General features: G+C 37.7%; 1 non-coding gene across 1 annotated transcript; it reads left to right on the top strand.

Moving 5' to 3' along the window:
- The first annotated feature begins 7,696 nt into the window (after positions 1–7,696).
- LOC127654507 (5S ribosomal RNA) lies at positions 7,697–7,815 on the top strand. The gene has a single exon (XR_007971945.1). It is a non-coding gene; the product is annotated as a 5S ribosomal RNA (ribosomal RNA).
- Positions 7,816–16,960: the final 9,145 nt, after the last annotated feature.

Below are 16,960 nucleotides of genomic sequence, written 5' to 3'. Positions count from 1 at the left end.
GAAATGTTGTCGTGACCACCACATTTTTGGTATACAAAGGCAATTTGATACAAAGACACAATTTTTGGCAAATATTTGGCAAAAAAACAAACAAAACACTTAAGACACAAAAAAGTTGATACAAAGGAAAGTATGTTACATTAGAGATAAAAGATTTTCAGAGTTTCATATTTGTTTACACGTTTCAGTTTTTAAGGCATTAGATGCCTTAACTACCCATCCTCACTGCTGGTTCAGGATTTGTTCCTTGAGTTCCTTCAGTGTTTAATTTCGGTGGTCAAAACAGATTTCTGTGTTTTAGCGCCACCTGTTGCACTGGTTTTGGTAACTGCAGCAGCTCCTGACAAGTGATCGAAGCTTATATTTTATTGGTCAGGGCATTTGGTAAGAAAGGTGAAGAAATATTATTTTGACATTCATCTAAAAAAAAGCATTGCTTTGTTGGTGTGCGATTCAGAACTAATGTTCGCTCCAGGGGAGAATGGCTCATTAGTAATCCACTGTTTGATTAAACAGGAAACCGATGGAGTGTGTACTCCAGGTAGGGAATGAAGTTTTGCCCCAAGTGAAGAAGTTCAAGTACCTCGGGGTCTTGTTCTCGAGTGAGGGGACAATGGAGCGGGAGGTTGGCCGGAGAATCGGGGCAGCGGGGGCGGTATTGCACTCGCTCTATCGCACCGTTGTCACGAAAAGAGAGCTGAGCCGAAGGCAAAGCTCTCGATCTACCGGTCAATTTTTGTTCCTACCCTCACCTATGGTCATGAAGGTTGGGTCATGACCGAAAGAACTAGGTCGCGAGTACAAGCGGCCGAAATGGGCTTCCTCAGAAGGGTGGCGGGCTTCTCCCTTAGAGATAGGTTGAGGAGCTCGGAGTAGAGCCGCTGCTCCTTTGCGTTGAAAGGAGTCAGTTGAGGTGGTTTGGGCATCTGGTAAGGATGCCCCCTGGCCGCCTCCCTAAGGAGGTGTTTCAGGCACGTCCAGCTGGGAGGAGGCCTCGGGGAAGACCCAGGACTAGGTGGAGAGATTACATCTCCACACTGGCCTGGGAACGCCTCGGGGTCCCCCAGTCAGAGTTGGTTAATGTGGCTCGGGATAGGGAAGTTTGGGGCCCCCTGCTGGAGCAGCTGCCCCCGCGACCCGACTTCGGATAAGCGGTTGAGGATGGATGGATGGATGTTTGATTAAACATTTTATTTCAATTCAAAATGCGAAAAATCGGAGAAGGGTATAGCTGCAGACAGAGCTCCAAAAATGGGCAGGAGCTCCAAATTAGAGCCCCTTACCTAACCATCTTTGAAGGTGTCGCCCCCTTTTGGAGTTGGCACCACTCACTTTTGGAGTAACCCAGCATCATTCTGGAGAAAACACACCATATTTTGGAGATTACGCCCCCATTTTGAGATCTCCGGCCTGCAGCTATACTTAGGCTACATGAGAAATCACAAAGAAAATTCACCTTTGGTGTACAATGGCCTAACGACTGCTTTGAGATACTCTTTTAGTACAGTCAACGGCAGGTAGGCGTATGACACTTTACTCATGTCGCAATTCTTACAAAAAATCTAGAGTTGCCGCAAATTCACCACAAATTATTTTCACATACAAATGTGCTTGTGTGCTCTTCACCGGTATTGGTGAACCTGCAGTAAACCTTTGGCATCAATAAAGAGTTTGCCTCAAAGCTTACTTGCTGGATAAGTATTGGTGGATCTTGAATGGGATAAAAATCCCTTCAAAAGTATTGCGGTCACGGATACAAAAATAATAAGCGTGAATCAAAATAATAAGCGTGAATTAAAAAAGAAGCGCAAAAATAAATAACAAGCACAGATCAAAATAATGAGCACAGATCAAAATAATTAGCGCAGAAGCAAGCATGAATCAAAAATATATAAACGCATTTTATGCTCCAAAAGAAAAACTAAAGTCATCAGAAGCAAACTAAATAAAGTTTTCCTTGCTTACATTGCTGTTTTTTTGTGCGCTTACACTGTATTTTTCTTAGCTTTTGTTTCCAAGTTCTGTGCTTGGCTTTCCAAAACTTGTGAGTAGAGTTTCATTTAAATCAGGGGGCGTTTTGCGTCCCCATTGGTGCACTAGTTCTTGATTGACAGCTCCTCCTCTAGCCACTCATTCGAAGAGGGGAGGTAACGTCACTTCTATGCGACTCCGACGGCTGCTACACAATCGCAAGGAGGTAGATGAAGATGGCTAACCGGTTGGACAATCACAGGCAATTTAATATAACTATATTATTTGTGATTGATAGAGACACTGCTTGTGTCTGTTTTGAGTATTTTCTGCCAGCTCTAGGAAACAATGTCCGTTAACACATGTATCGATTCAGCTGAATTTAGTTTTTGCATAAAGTCTTTCGTTTAGACTTTAGGCATTATTTAAGACTTCCTTGTTTGTAGGTTATTAGCTGCATATATACTGTGTGTGTGTGTGTGTGTGTGTGTGTGTGTGTGTATGTGTATATATATATATATATATATATATATATATATAGGCCTATATAAAAACAAAGCTGGGTTTGTGTGGATGTTTGATGCATGTTTTTACAAGCTGTACCAATGAAGTCGCGAGTTCAGATCTCAACTTGATCCGCTTTTCCATGTTGCTGAATGTGGCGTTATGTACTGATCCTAGGTTGGCATTGTTGGCACTGCTACATGTAGTTGTTTTCCACGATATGCAGCAAAACCAGAAACATGTGACCAAGTGTAACGCTTCTCATCCGACTGCACTTAAATCACAGACGGACACGGAGAACTGCGTTTCATGCGTTGTTTACTGTAACACAAGGAAAAATATATATCCTCTGGCGACAGTAGGCATTCACACATACATGCATCACCATCTTCAGCATCGATAAACTTCTCTGCTGTTGTTTTAAACATCAGAATGCGACGCAGCACAAATTTGTCTCAATAGAACAGTTTTAACAGTCAAGAATCAAACACAAAAACATACCTGTAACACAAGGAAAAATATATATCATGACATGTAGCCGTGCCAACAATGCCAACGTACAGTGCATCCGGAATGTATTCACAGCGCTTCAATTTTTCCACATTTTGTTATGTTACAGCCTTATTCCATATTTGATCAAATTCATTATTTTCCTCAAAATTCTACAAACAATACCCCATAATGACAATGTGAAAGAAGTTTGTTTGAAATCTTTTAATTTTATTTATTAAAAATAAAAAAACGAAAAAAATCACCTGACAAAAATCACATCGACAATTTATTGAGATGTCCTGCAAAGAAGAATGGGAGAAAATGTCCAAGCTTGTAGCATCATACACAAAATTTTATTTTTAATAAATAGCAAAGATTTCAAACAAACTAATTTCACTATTCGTTATGAGGTATTGTTTGTAGAATTTTTATAAAAATAATGAATTTAATCCATTTTGGAATAAGGCTGTAACATAGCTAAATGTGGGAAAAGTGAAGTGCTGTACTTTCCGGATGCACTCAAGGAAGTCTTAAATAATGTCTAAACTAAAGGCTGCTAACTAAATTCAGCTGACTCGATACATGTGTTAACGGACTATGATAATGGCCTAATCCGAAAACACATTGTTTCCAGCTGGCAGAAAATCCTCAAAACAGACACAAGCAGTGTATCTATCAACCACAAATAATATAGTTATATTGAATTACCTGTGATTGTCCAGGATTTGCCAACTGACGGTTATACATCTTCATCTACCATTGTTATCTAAAACAAAGCGATGTAATATCCAAGAAGAAGCCGGCCTAAATGCTTTGGACTACCGGATAATCAAATAGGATTTTTAAGATAAAATGGATACAAAAGGATCTTAAATATAAACAAGACTCTATGTGGAATATTTTCCCAAAAGTTAATATTTTAACAGGATGGTGGACTACACTTTTTACTGAAGTGCAATTTTGATGTTGGGAAATTATCAATGAAACTGTCAAACTTTCATAGACCGGTATGTAAGCCCGTTTATCGGTCCAATGACGGTCTCCAATAATACGGGTGAAGGTCTCTGCGCTATACTGTCTTTCTTGTTACGCAACACAACATTGTTAAATGAAATACATTTTCTCTTATGTATTACCTCGTTATTTCATCTGACTCCATAAATGAAAAAGGTTTTTAATGATATCTGAGCATCATTAAAAGTGAGCGAATGTTTGATTATTCGTTTAACTCCTTTAATTGTACTTTACCCGTTTAGATTAAGAAACTATGTCGCTTTGAGGTCCTCGCGGGTCTCACGATCACAAGCGGCCAGTATTGGATCATCAAACAGAGGTAATTGCTATATACCTGAGATCGTTCACGTATACACAATCAAAGATACTTCAGTATAGCCCCATGGAATTGCACACACTTGAATGTAACTTAACGTTTTCTTCAGTAGAGGTCACGGCCACTATTACAGATGTAAGTTGACCAACATAACTTCTCTTATAATAGCTTTGGATTGGCCATGTGTGGTTTCCCATACACTTATCTGGAGAAACATCAAATCAAAACAGGTAAGACACACCCGAATTTAGATTGGTCAAGCAGCGTTTGCTGTTCTAAACGGAAATTCCCTTTTTGTCTTTGCAAACCAAGTACACTTGAATCGATGCCAAATATTAGTCGTCACTAATCTGACGCAGATTTGCGGTAACATACGAATCCTTTAATCTGTTTGGGAAACACAATGTCAGAGTCAGTCAGAATAAAATCAAATGTTGACAATTTATTGACCAGGTAACATAATCAATTCCAATTAAACAGTGATAAGTCAAAGTTAGACATTTTATCAAAACATAAGAAATTCGAATTGCAATCACCTGATATAAATTACACACAGTAAACTGTGTGGGCTCGTCTGACTACAGAGAACCCTGAGTAATGTGTCACATTTCCTTAAATACCCAAACCATGAACAAGGGAATTTTGGGAGTGGTTAGGTTTGGTAGTCCTGGGGACATACCTCATTAACATACAGGCAGGGATGGGGACAGACCTCCAGAATTATACAGCATTTGGCAAAGACCTTTGAAACTTGTGATTGATTAGGTCCTTTGATGTTTACAAAGAATATACCTAATCTGCATACAGCATGTGGTCCCAGTGGGAGATTTGGGAGGGACAAGTCTCTAATAGAGTGCAGGATTCTGTTAAGTTCTAAAATCTTAATGGGATTTGTTTAATCTGAAAAGGTAATGAGACCACCTTACCAGTCGCACTGCGACCTCTTGAATGATATCAAACATGTATGAACAGAAAACCTCTTATTTTACAGAAAAGGATGTCATTCTAAAGTGCCCTTAGGTGAGATAGAGGTCAAAAATGGGATTTGCTTTGTATGGTCCTTAGCAAGTAGGGAGTGTTATCTTGGGTGGAGATGTTTGTCTGTGTGAGAGTTTTATGACGTTGGTTCTCGCAGAGTTCTTTGAATTTTGATGTCAGCCTTACAGGTACTTCTAATGTGGACCCTAACCTACAAACATAATTTTTTCACCTCACAAATATACAATTTGAAATTGGCTAGAGATCTAAAACAATGGCAAAACAATTTTCCTAAAAGATTGGTATGAAAGGGAGGATGGTTCCTTTTTAAATTACAAATTTTTTGTCCATTTTGGTATTTCAATTAGTCACAAAGAGTTTTAAAAAGTATTGAGATCCATCTCTGGAGGAGTAAGATTGCTATTAAGGAATTTATCAGATTTTCCAATCTGTAAAAAAACAAGATTTTATTGCTTTTATTTTTCTAGAAGGTGTAGATATTAGAAAATGTAACTGTAGCAATACCAGATCTATATGCAGAAGCAATAATACTCCCCTAGTGTTATATATTTTAATATATATATATATATATATATATATATATATATATATATATATATATATATATATTTGTTGATATGGTCAGAAAACAAACCCAATATTAACCTATTTTTGATAGACTTACAAGAATATTACAATATGATTAAGCTTTGTAAAAATATTAAAGCAAAAATATTTGTAAAGATCTCTAATTTGAATAATTTAACATAATGCTGTTTGTATTGAAACCCCAATTTGTATTGTCTTTTACTTTTTTCTTTATGCTTTCTATATTGATACTATAAATTGTTTAATTTGTAAATAAATAATAATAATAATAATTAAAAAAAAAAACATTATCTACCATTGTGCAGCAGCAGTCTCATTGGAGTGACGTCACCTCCCCTATTCGATTGACTGGCTAGAGGAGGAGCTGTCAATCAAGAACTAGTGGACCAATAGGGATGCAACACAACCAAAGCGCAGGACTTGGAAACAAAAGCAAGGAAAACTACAGCGTAAGTGTACAAAAAATTAAAATATGAGTAAAGTTATCAGAGAGCACAAGAAAAAAAAAAAAGTTATATAAGCAAGGAAAACATGATTATTATTTTGATATGTACTTATTATAGGCTATTGATCTGCCCTTTTCATTTAATTTTACGGTTCTTATTTAGTTATCATATTTGGAATGAAAACTCATTATATATATTGTATTGTTCGCTCATAGTTCCATACATTACTTACTGTGTGGAGGTATGGGGTCATACATATAAAACCATAAATCCAATATATATGTTACAAAAGAGAGCAATAAGGATTGTAAAAAGGGTAGACTATTAGGCCTACGAACCAACATATAACAATAAATAACATATTATTTATTGAATTACATGTCTTAAAATGTGTTGATTTGGTTGATTTTTACACTGCGCAGATAATGTATAAAGTATATAATAATCTACTTCCAAATTGTATTCACAGGTTGTTCGAAATAAGAGAAAGCCAATATAAACTAAGGGGAATGTACATGTTTAAAAAAATAAGCTCAAGAAGGAATATATAAAAATAATGTATATCTTTGAAAGAGGTAAACCTATGGAATAATTGTGAAAAGGAATTAAAAATGTGTAGTTCACATTGTAAATTTAAGAAAATGTTTAAAAAAGGATGATAAATAACTATATACCTCAATATGAATAGTTTTTTTTTATATAATATTTAAAATATTGTATTAATGTCTGAATGTTATTTATGCACATTTGTGAAATGTCTTATGTTACTGTTTTGTTTATCTTGTATGAATCAAATTCACTGAAGTGACGCTCATTAGATAAATATGTAAAAAGGGCAGGCACAATAAGCAAAGGCTTCAGCCTACACCTTTTTCGGTTGTTATGTATATTTTAATTTAATATGAAAAATTGTATTTGAGGACCGAAATATTTTTTTTTGAATTTTTTGGATTAAATCTGCGCTTATTATTTTTTTGATTCACGCTTATTATTTTTGCATCCGTGACCACAATACATTTGACGTGATTTTTATCCCATAATCTTGCACTGGTCCAATGACCATGACAAGACAATGATGTATTTGGCATTATGATTGAAGCCTTGTATGAATCGTATGAGAAACTCTCCCTTGATTCAACACTGCCATCTTGTGGCCACTGATTGTCATGGAAACAGGGACACGGGAATCTTAAAGACCAGGGTTGCTGCAGTTTATAAAATACAATTTAAGACTTTTTAAGACCCTTTTCAAGACCTGAACAAATACAATTAATTCCGTATCCCCCTACTCAAATCAATACGATTTCAAAATAAATCATGTATTACAGACTCTTAGTTAAATAGCCGTCTGTTCACAACAATCTTCGCTTACGGCCATATCACCTTGAGCGCGCCCGATCTCGTCCGATCTCGGAAGCTATGCAGGGCTGAGCCTGGTTAGTACTTGGATGGGAGACCGCCTGGGAATACCAGGTGCTGTAAGCTTTTGCTTCTCCTGGATTGGTTTAACTAATACACGTCCTCCTGCCACAGCTGTGATTTTTATTCATTCATCCTTGGAAATTCGTCTATTTTCTTTCATTTTGCCTTCTCTGTGGCAAATGACAGCCTGGTCCTTTTTCTTGCCTCCTCCAGGGGGCAGTCCAGAGGCTGGTTTTATTTCACATAGAGAAGGAAAGTGCCAACAAAGTGCTTTGCTGCAACAAAATGAGTTGCACATTTCCCATAGAAAGTGTCCAGAGGACTTTCTTTGAGTGGGGAAGAGTTTGCGTTGGCCCAGTGGCTTATTGCCGTGCGTGGAGCATTTGATTGTGCTGCTGAGTCCTCCCTCTTTTAGCAAACAACGTGGAAGCTAAGGTAGGCTACAGGTAAGCAGAAATTCAATGTGGAGACAGGAGGCACTTCACTTTTGTTATTTTTTACAAAAAATAAATTAATAAATTACCGGTTGTCAGGACAGGGACTGTTTGTCCAATCTTTTTTCTCCTTCTGAATCTACAGACCAAGACATGTGTCAAGGAGTAAGGCCCAGGCAGTGGGCTTTCTTTAAACAGGCACACATTCAAAATGGCCTTAACATTGCTTATCCGTAAAACAGGGGGCTATATGCAAGTTTAAAATACTCCACATATATATCATATTAATCGCGGTCATCCGGCACGTTTCGCGGCCGACCCACCGGCCCGCTCGGTTCTACCGATGGCCAGTCCACCCCTGATCGGCCCCAAAATGCGTCGGCCCACCGCAAAAATGCCCGGTATGCCAGATTACCAGTCCAGCCTTGCTTGCGTACCATCACTTCTCAGAGTATCCCGGTAAGATGTAATGTTTTTATTTAATGTAAGTCAGTGATTTGATGAGGCCTACCAATCACTTTTATCTGACCTTCCAAATTATCAGCAGTGAGTTTAATAACACTCATCACGGGCAGCAGCAGCAGCGGTGGTCATCAAGCGTTCCTAAAAAGATTATGTGAAGTGTCACTGAACTTGTCAAGCCATATATCCTGACGGTGTTTGGTTCTTCATACAGATTTGTGTCAGCATTAGGGTAGCTCCTTTACCAAAATGTTGGCATCGGTACGACACCAACCCAGGTACCTGGGTATCGATACTATAATCAACAAATAAAAAGCCTCAGATTTTTTATGAAATTACCCAAAAAATGACTTGATTAAAAGAACTGCATAAAGTCTCACAGATACAAATAATGCTTTTTCTGTTTGAATTTTTCCATGTTAAATGTTTTAATAAAAATTTTGTCTTAAGATGGTTATTTATATCTCAGCTTTAGTGTGTCAAAAGGAAATATAGATGTTAGACTCCCAAACATTACTTTTGCAAATAGAAATGATTATAAGAGAAGAACAGGGAGCCCTGCAACATATGTCATGGCCCCCACAATGCCCCCCACTGAACATAGTGTCAGTCTGGGATTACATGAAGTGCAGAAGCAATTGAGACAGCCTAAACAGGTAGAAGAACTGTGGCAAGTTCTCCAAGAAGCTTGGAACATCCTGTCTGCTAACAACCAAGAAAAGCTGTATCCAGGAGTTCCTAGGAGAATTGGTGATGTTTTCAAGGCAAAGATGGTTAAAACGAATATTGATTTAGCTTGTTTTTTATGTTTACTGGACTTTGTATGACATTAAGTGATAAATGAATGAAAATGAATATTCATGTCATTATTTTTAACTATTTTCACTATGCAACATTTTTCACAAGTGCCTAAAACTTTTGCAAAGGACTGTATAAATATTTTATACAAAAAAAAAAAAAAAAAAAAAACAGAGCTAGCTTCACAGAATTAATGAAAACATTATTGAAAAGAAAATCTGATTACCTGTGGCACAAGGCTGCTATGGCTGAATCAGAACATGCTGATAAAACACTTGCATTTGTGATATTGCTATAGTAATAATAATATTAATATTAAAACAACCATTTAATATTATAGAATAGTTATTATGAGTACTATTGCTACTTTTTGAATATTAAATTTTTATACAGTAGTTATGTTTTTCTGTCTTCAATTTCAAATCATCCATTCGAATAGAGATTTCATTTAAGCGGGACGTTTATTTTGACAGACATTTGAGTTCTTCCTGTTTTTGACGGGTTAGTTATATCAAGCTTCCCAGTAATGCTGGGATACTCCCGTCGCGACTCGAGCTGAAGCTGTTCATTTAAGTGTTAACAGCCATTTATGTGGCTTTTCCACTGCACGGTACAACTGGACTCAACTCGACTTTTCTCGCTTTTTGGGGTATCCACCTGGTACCTGGTACTTTTAATTCAGATTACTGATTGTCAGGGAGGATCGTCACTACCAGCGTCACTGGATTTCCGATATATGACATCAACCCGCTAGTTTTAAAGTTAGCAACAGCGATAACAGTATCATTTGTTCACGCCACTTTTGAAAAAAGTCACTCAGGAAGTGTCTCAGCTGTTGGCCGCACATGGCTACCACCGGACCAACCAACAGTGTAGGGAAAAGTTAAAAAACCCCATAAAAGTGGAAGTGGTTTGACCAAATGGATGCTATCTAAATCAGCGAGCAATGGGAGGGAGAGTGCCCTGGACTGGTGTTGATCCACGATGGAGGATGGTACGTTTTGTTATGTTAACTCTATACTCTGCTTGAAAGCTTCACTTTATTTAGTTGACCAGCTACTGGAAAGCTTCTAAAACAACCAGGCCAATTTAACCGTTACACTTGTGTAAAATCACCATGCAACAACTGCTTTATGCATCACAATGAGCTAGTAGCTAAAAGCTAGCGGTCGTGTTATTGTTTTGGTCAGTTTGTGTCGTGTTTAAGATTATGTCACGGCAGTAGAGGTGGCACAACTATGACGATCAGCCTAAATGAACTAAACTGCAGTGGAAATGCAAGCTCAGAAAAGTAAAGCGAGTAGAGTTGAGGCGAGTCGAACCGTAATGTGCAGTAGAAAAGTGCTATTATATCCTAAACACACTGCATGAAAATTAAGCACCAGTAGTGTGTGTTGCATTTGTGTGAGTGTGTGCGCATGCGTGTGTGCATGTGTATGTGAATCAGATGACAGAACAGAGAGGCACCTCTTGTTCATTCTGTACCATGCAGCACATGTGACTGTATAATATTGAAATGAATTACATCCTTCTGCTGTTTAATGAGCACACTTGGCAATATACAGAATTGTCATTGATTTCATATCTCATATCATTTTGATATTGACAGCATACTGTAATATGGTGCCAAAATTAGCAACAAGATGATATCGTACCGGTTTAATTTCAGCGTTCACGATACTGAACATCATCATATCAGTTTGCTCACGTTGCTAATGATGATCTGCACAAGTATCTGTCTCTTGTGTGCAATATCACAATTTGTTCAGGACAAGAAAAGGGTAATTTTCCCCTCATTGAAGGAGAGGATTCAAATTTAAAAGGAAGAACAGACATAATGCTCTTTTTGTCAGTTTTACATTTATTTTGTGTAAGGCAGCTTTTATTCATAATGTGGAACTTTTAACTTTAAAGGCACTTTAAATTTGAAATACACCAATGACTCTTATTTTGAAATGTTTGCGCTTCACTGCTTCCAGCAGCTCATTCAAACAAATAAGGGATATAAAACATGGACTCCTACGAAGATCTACAACGTATTACAATATAAACAATTCAAAGTAAACATTGTATATTTCTTTAACACTATATCATCATCATCATCAACAGATGATCATTAGTCATAAATTTCCAAGATGTCTTAACAATTGTGAACTGATCTGCAACAGCTGGAAACACACACAAGCCCCCACATATTAGAGAAAATACAACAGTGCTGTGTTTTCACTTTTAATGAGGCAGCACATGCATTATTTAATTAAATCGTATTCTTTTGAAGTTTGATAATCACATTAGGTCATATCACGATTCCAGTCTTTCCTCCCCCAAATTTACGACCTCTATAAATAAAAATTAAGACTTTTTATGAACTTAAATTTTGGAAAACTGAATTTAAGACATTTTAAGACTTTTAAGGATCTGTGGGAACCCTGTCGTTTAGTGCGTTCACATACAATGTCAAGCGAGTGTTTTATGCGGCGTGATTACATGCAAAGTCAATGTAAAGATGCCGGGCGGTGCGAATGCAGCAAATGATGCGACTCGAACATGCAAAAACGCTTAATTCGCACCAGTTTACATTTCAACTCGAGCAAGAAATTCGCATGACGCGTTGTTGCGAAAGCCTATCAGCGTTGAGATTATCCGGATGTCACTGACGTAACGACGTAGTAGCAGAAGAAATCTGGAAAAATGGATGAAAATGTTTTAAAAATTGTAGCGGTGTGTGGGCACCCAGAATTGTATGGCACAACGTCATACATGTACAGAGACCGGACGAAAAAATACATCACTTGGAGGAAATTGAGCGTGGAAGTTGGACTACCTGGTAAGTTCTAAAAATATGCGCGTCTACTTGATTCCAGCTATAGAGATCGCTAATGTGACGTCATCGTGACGTTTTACCAGTGGTGAACGTAATGCATTTCGGGAATCCGCGGCACAAACAGTAGGCGCCAGACTTGAGTGCATGGAGGGAAGAACGCAGTGTTCAAGATGCCGTCTACCTGCTGTGTTATAAACTGCAATATTCGTTCTCACGATAGAAGTGGCATAAAGCTTAAGAACGGAAAATCCTTTTATCGTTTTCCAGCGTGGAAAAATAATAGTACAAGCCACGTTTCAGAGGTGACAAAAAGGCGACGAATGGCATGGATAGGAGCGGTAAGGAGGCCCAAGATTACCTTCGATAACACTCCACCACACATGATGGTGTGTTCAAAGCATTTTCACAAAGGTAAGTTACAATTACTCTCTGTAAATGTTATGTTGTGGGCAAATAACCAGCGTGTTTTTTTTTTATTTAACCAGACCATTAGATTTGACGTTAGGCCAATGTTAACTGTTAACTAGCATGAAATGGCTAGAAAATGTTGTACATCTAGGCTACATAGCAATTTATTTGGTGACTGTTTGCAGGCAAACCTGCCTATGAAATGTTGGAGTGTGATCCTGACTGGGCCCCTTCTCTGTACCTCGGCCATACTGAGGTCAAAGCTACGAACACAGACCGGTTCAAGCGGTTTAGGAGAAGAGCGACAAGGTCACAACAACAGCATCGCCAGGCACTGACTACACTGGTCCTGAGGCTGAGTTGGATAATGCAGCACCTTTATACCCAGGTAAATAGTAAAATAATACAATATATGTTGCCCCCTGTGTATATCTAATCTGGATTACTTTGGATTAAAGGTTGTGATATGACACAATTTATTTTTATTGTTACTGTCAGACAACACTACACCTGCAACTGAGATGGAAGGTCCCGTGAATCCACCCCCATCGCCGGGCACTGATATTAAAGAAAGTGTTGCCCTTGTGGGTGCTACACTGAAAATACCGGCCTTCACCAGGGGCCACAGACCAGGAAGTTAGCTCATGTCAGGATCCACGTGGAGCGCAGTGATCGGGTGTATGCGCTCTAAGTTTAACATATTAAATGACACAATACGTCTGGGATTTGGGGTGCCTTGAGAGGTGGAGGATAAGACTTAGCTGGATATAATTTTGGTTTGGGAGTGCTGTGCTTTGACCAATATGTGTCCAAGTATTGTTGTGAAGCCGTCGTGTTAGAATTATACACCATGCTCACATCTAATATGGAAATATGTTTTTTTTTTTTTCAAAAGATTTTGTAATGTGACTTCTCACATGTAATGATTTTTAGCCATCTCTGTACATAAAATACACAAAGACTGAATGAAATTCTGCCTCCTTTGTCTGTATTAAGGAAAAATTGTGCAAAATCAGTGTTATTTGGTTGCAAACACAATTACATAACTTAAATAGTAGTAACAACCAACTTAATTTCAGTTTCTTTACATATGTAACATGTAAATAAATTTAGATGAATACATTTACATTATAAATAGACCATAGAAAAGATAACTGGAAATGTATGAGGTAGGTTGTGGGTGATAAGTCACAGACATGTGCATGTATGCACTAACACTTAATATCATGTAGTCGTGTGTATATCTATACACGACTACATGATATTAAGTGTTAGTGCATACATGCACATGTCTGTGGGTATATATATGGGTGCTGGAAGTTGGGCAACAGGTTGATGTCCCCTGACCAGTCACTATGCTCGTAAGGATCCAGTCCTTTGATTCCCTTTATTTTCTCGTCATACCTCGTCTTTGCATTAGGATTTAGTTTTAGGCGGTATGGTCCGACAATGTTTTCTTTAGACCGCTGCATTTTGTAGGATTGTATTCTGTTTTTCACGCTAATTTTTTATTATTTTCATGCCAGAACAGTCTGCCATGCGATGCCAGCCCATGTAAATGGGCCAAACATACCCATAATCCTTTGCGTTCTGATGACGTTGCCGCCCATTTGGTCACATGTCTTAGCAATCTCTATTGGTTGTACTTTACTATGAACCGAGTCGTAGAAGCCCCTCCTCCTGTCCTTTTCCGGAAGAGAAGGGGGAATATTTGGAGGTTCGCGGTACTCGCGGGAACGCGTGATTAAGCACAAATTTATAATCCAACGGTCAAACTCACGTTAACAATGCGAGGCGAAAATGTTCTTCACGTTGTATGTGAACGCACCATTAGATCTCATACTGTAGACCAGTGGTTCTCAACCAGTTGAACTCATAGACATATTCTCTTTCATGCATTTTTTGTAGTTTTATATATTTCAGCTCCCTAACACACACACACACACACACACACACAACTTGTTGGCGGTGATTGTATTGGACAGCTCAGAGGCATAGGAGAGAGCAGGACAGAGGTCGTGACAGCCTCCCTGCTGTCGGATCTTGTGGCAGCATTGATTGCTGGGTAATGGGTGCGACTCGCAGCCATCGACCGGCTGCTGGCCCTCATCCGCCTACAACTCCCTCTGGGCAGAGAGATGCAGACAGACAGACTTCCTTTCCTGAGCATGTCAGATTGTGCTACGAGAAAATAAGGTGACGAGAAAGGATGTACTTGGTTCTAAAGCTAATCAACAAAGTACAGGGTGTTTCTTAATCTGTGATAGTATTGACATTTTGGACAATTGAAAAGACCTTCAAACTTTGTTGCAGGAAAGTTTAGGACATTTGAGTACAAAAAAGAGAATTCAATATAAATGTGGCCCAAAAATTACCTGGACACTTAAGCCACACTTAATAATGTATGAGTGTCTTTGCATTATATAACAAAATATCAAACCAAGTGGCATTTTAAAAAATGATTATTGAGTTTTGCCTTCATTAGATAAGGGAAGAGGAGAACTGACAGGAAAGTGGAGGAAGAGAGAGCGTTAATGGAATATGTCCCAGACTGATTTCTGTGATTACTCTCCTAGGACACCTGTGTGAACTTGAGGGAACTGACTTAATACGTCCACTAAAATCACCTTGTTAAATGATGGTCCTCATTTGTCTGCAGATGCCACTTGGTTTAATATTTTGTTGTGTAACGCAAATAAACATATATATAAGCAGAGGTGTATAGTAACTAAGTACAAATACTTCGTTACTGTACTTAAGTACAGTTTTGTAATTTTTGTACTTTTTTGAGTTTAAATATTTCTTTGGACATTTACTTTCACTTTACTACATATTGAAGAGAAAAATTTTACTTTTACTCCAATACATTTCTCCAGACCCTTTCGTTACTTTTGTGACTGAACATCTCAAAACAAAAAATAACAGCAGTATGTGCAAAAATGCACGCAGATCGGCGATAGTGATGTGTGATTTGTTGAAAGAATCATTTGAGTCAAATCTTTTAAATTTGATTCCTTTGAACTGAACAAAAAGATTCAAAAAGCGGTGTGAATATTTTGTTTTGAGAATCATGAATCTGAATCAAAATCACAAGCGAAGTGTGCACCAGATTACGTTTTCCGTCGTCTGTCTCCACTGGGGAAGACAAGAAACGGCTCATGAAAAAGAAAATATCTTTTTCCTGACTAGTTAAATTTTAAAGTTTAGGCTTAAACATTATGAAAGCTGTGAAATAATGAAGTTATGTGCGATCAGTCTCCCACCCATATAAAAGTCAATCAAATGCGTTTACATTTTATATTTAAACAAGATGTGTATGAATACCAGCACTCATTAAAATGTCCAACAATATTTATTTTTATATGTGAATGTTCTTTGCAAAGCAAAACTAGTTTTCTGGTGGTTGCTAAAGTGTTATATTTGTTTGTATCACATTTATGCTACAGTATGTGGTAACAAGGGTTTTCTGGATTGTTGCACAGTTATCACGGTGATCTCTGCTGTGTGTTTTGGCGCATTGCTACAGTATGTGGTTGCCAGGATGTTCTGTTTGGTTGCTGGGTGGTTGCTTATTGGCCCCATAATCCCATAAATATGATCATTCTGATTTTACTTGATTGCGCCATTAAAAATCTCAAAATTTTTTCACCCTCATTCGATACAAGATGTGTATGACTTACATTTTTTTCTTCTGCAGAACACGAACAAAAAAAGATTCTCAGAAGAATATCGCTGTTCTGTAGGTCAATTCAATGTAAGTGAATAGAGGCCAGACCTGAATCCATAAGACTTCAGTGGTTTCATCATTTTTGTAGCTTGAAATGTCTGGCCACCATTCACTTGCATTGAACTGACCTATAGAGCTGAAATATTCAAAATCTTTGTTTCCGTTCTGCAGATGAAAGAAAGTCATACACATTTGGGATGGCATGAGGGCAAGTAAATTATGAGCACCAATGAACTAATTTATGCAATTTACCTGTACTTTTGATACTTAAGTAAATTTAATATGAGTTACAACTTTTACTTAAGTTGTTTTCTCATGAGCTACTATAACTTTTACTTGAGTCAATTTCCACGACGGTAACATTACTTTTACTCAAGTATGACAAATGGATAATATATACAACACTGTATTTAAGTGTCCAAAAGTATCCAAATACTTTTTGGGCCACTAAAATGAAACATTTGAGAAATTTTGAAAATAAAATATACAACATACTGAGTAATATACAACGACACATTAGATCACATGATATAAATTATTTATTTACATTACAGC

The sequence above is a fragment of the Xyrauchen texanus genome, chromosome 13 (assembly GCF_025860055.1).
Source record: "Xyrauchen texanus isolate HMW12.3.18 chromosome 13, RBS_HiC_50CHRs, whole genome shotgun sequence".
NCBI lineage: Eukaryota > Metazoa > Chordata > Actinopteri > Cypriniformes > Catostomidae > Xyrauchen > Xyrauchen texanus.
This window is presented reverse-complemented; position numbering and strand designations above follow the sequence as displayed.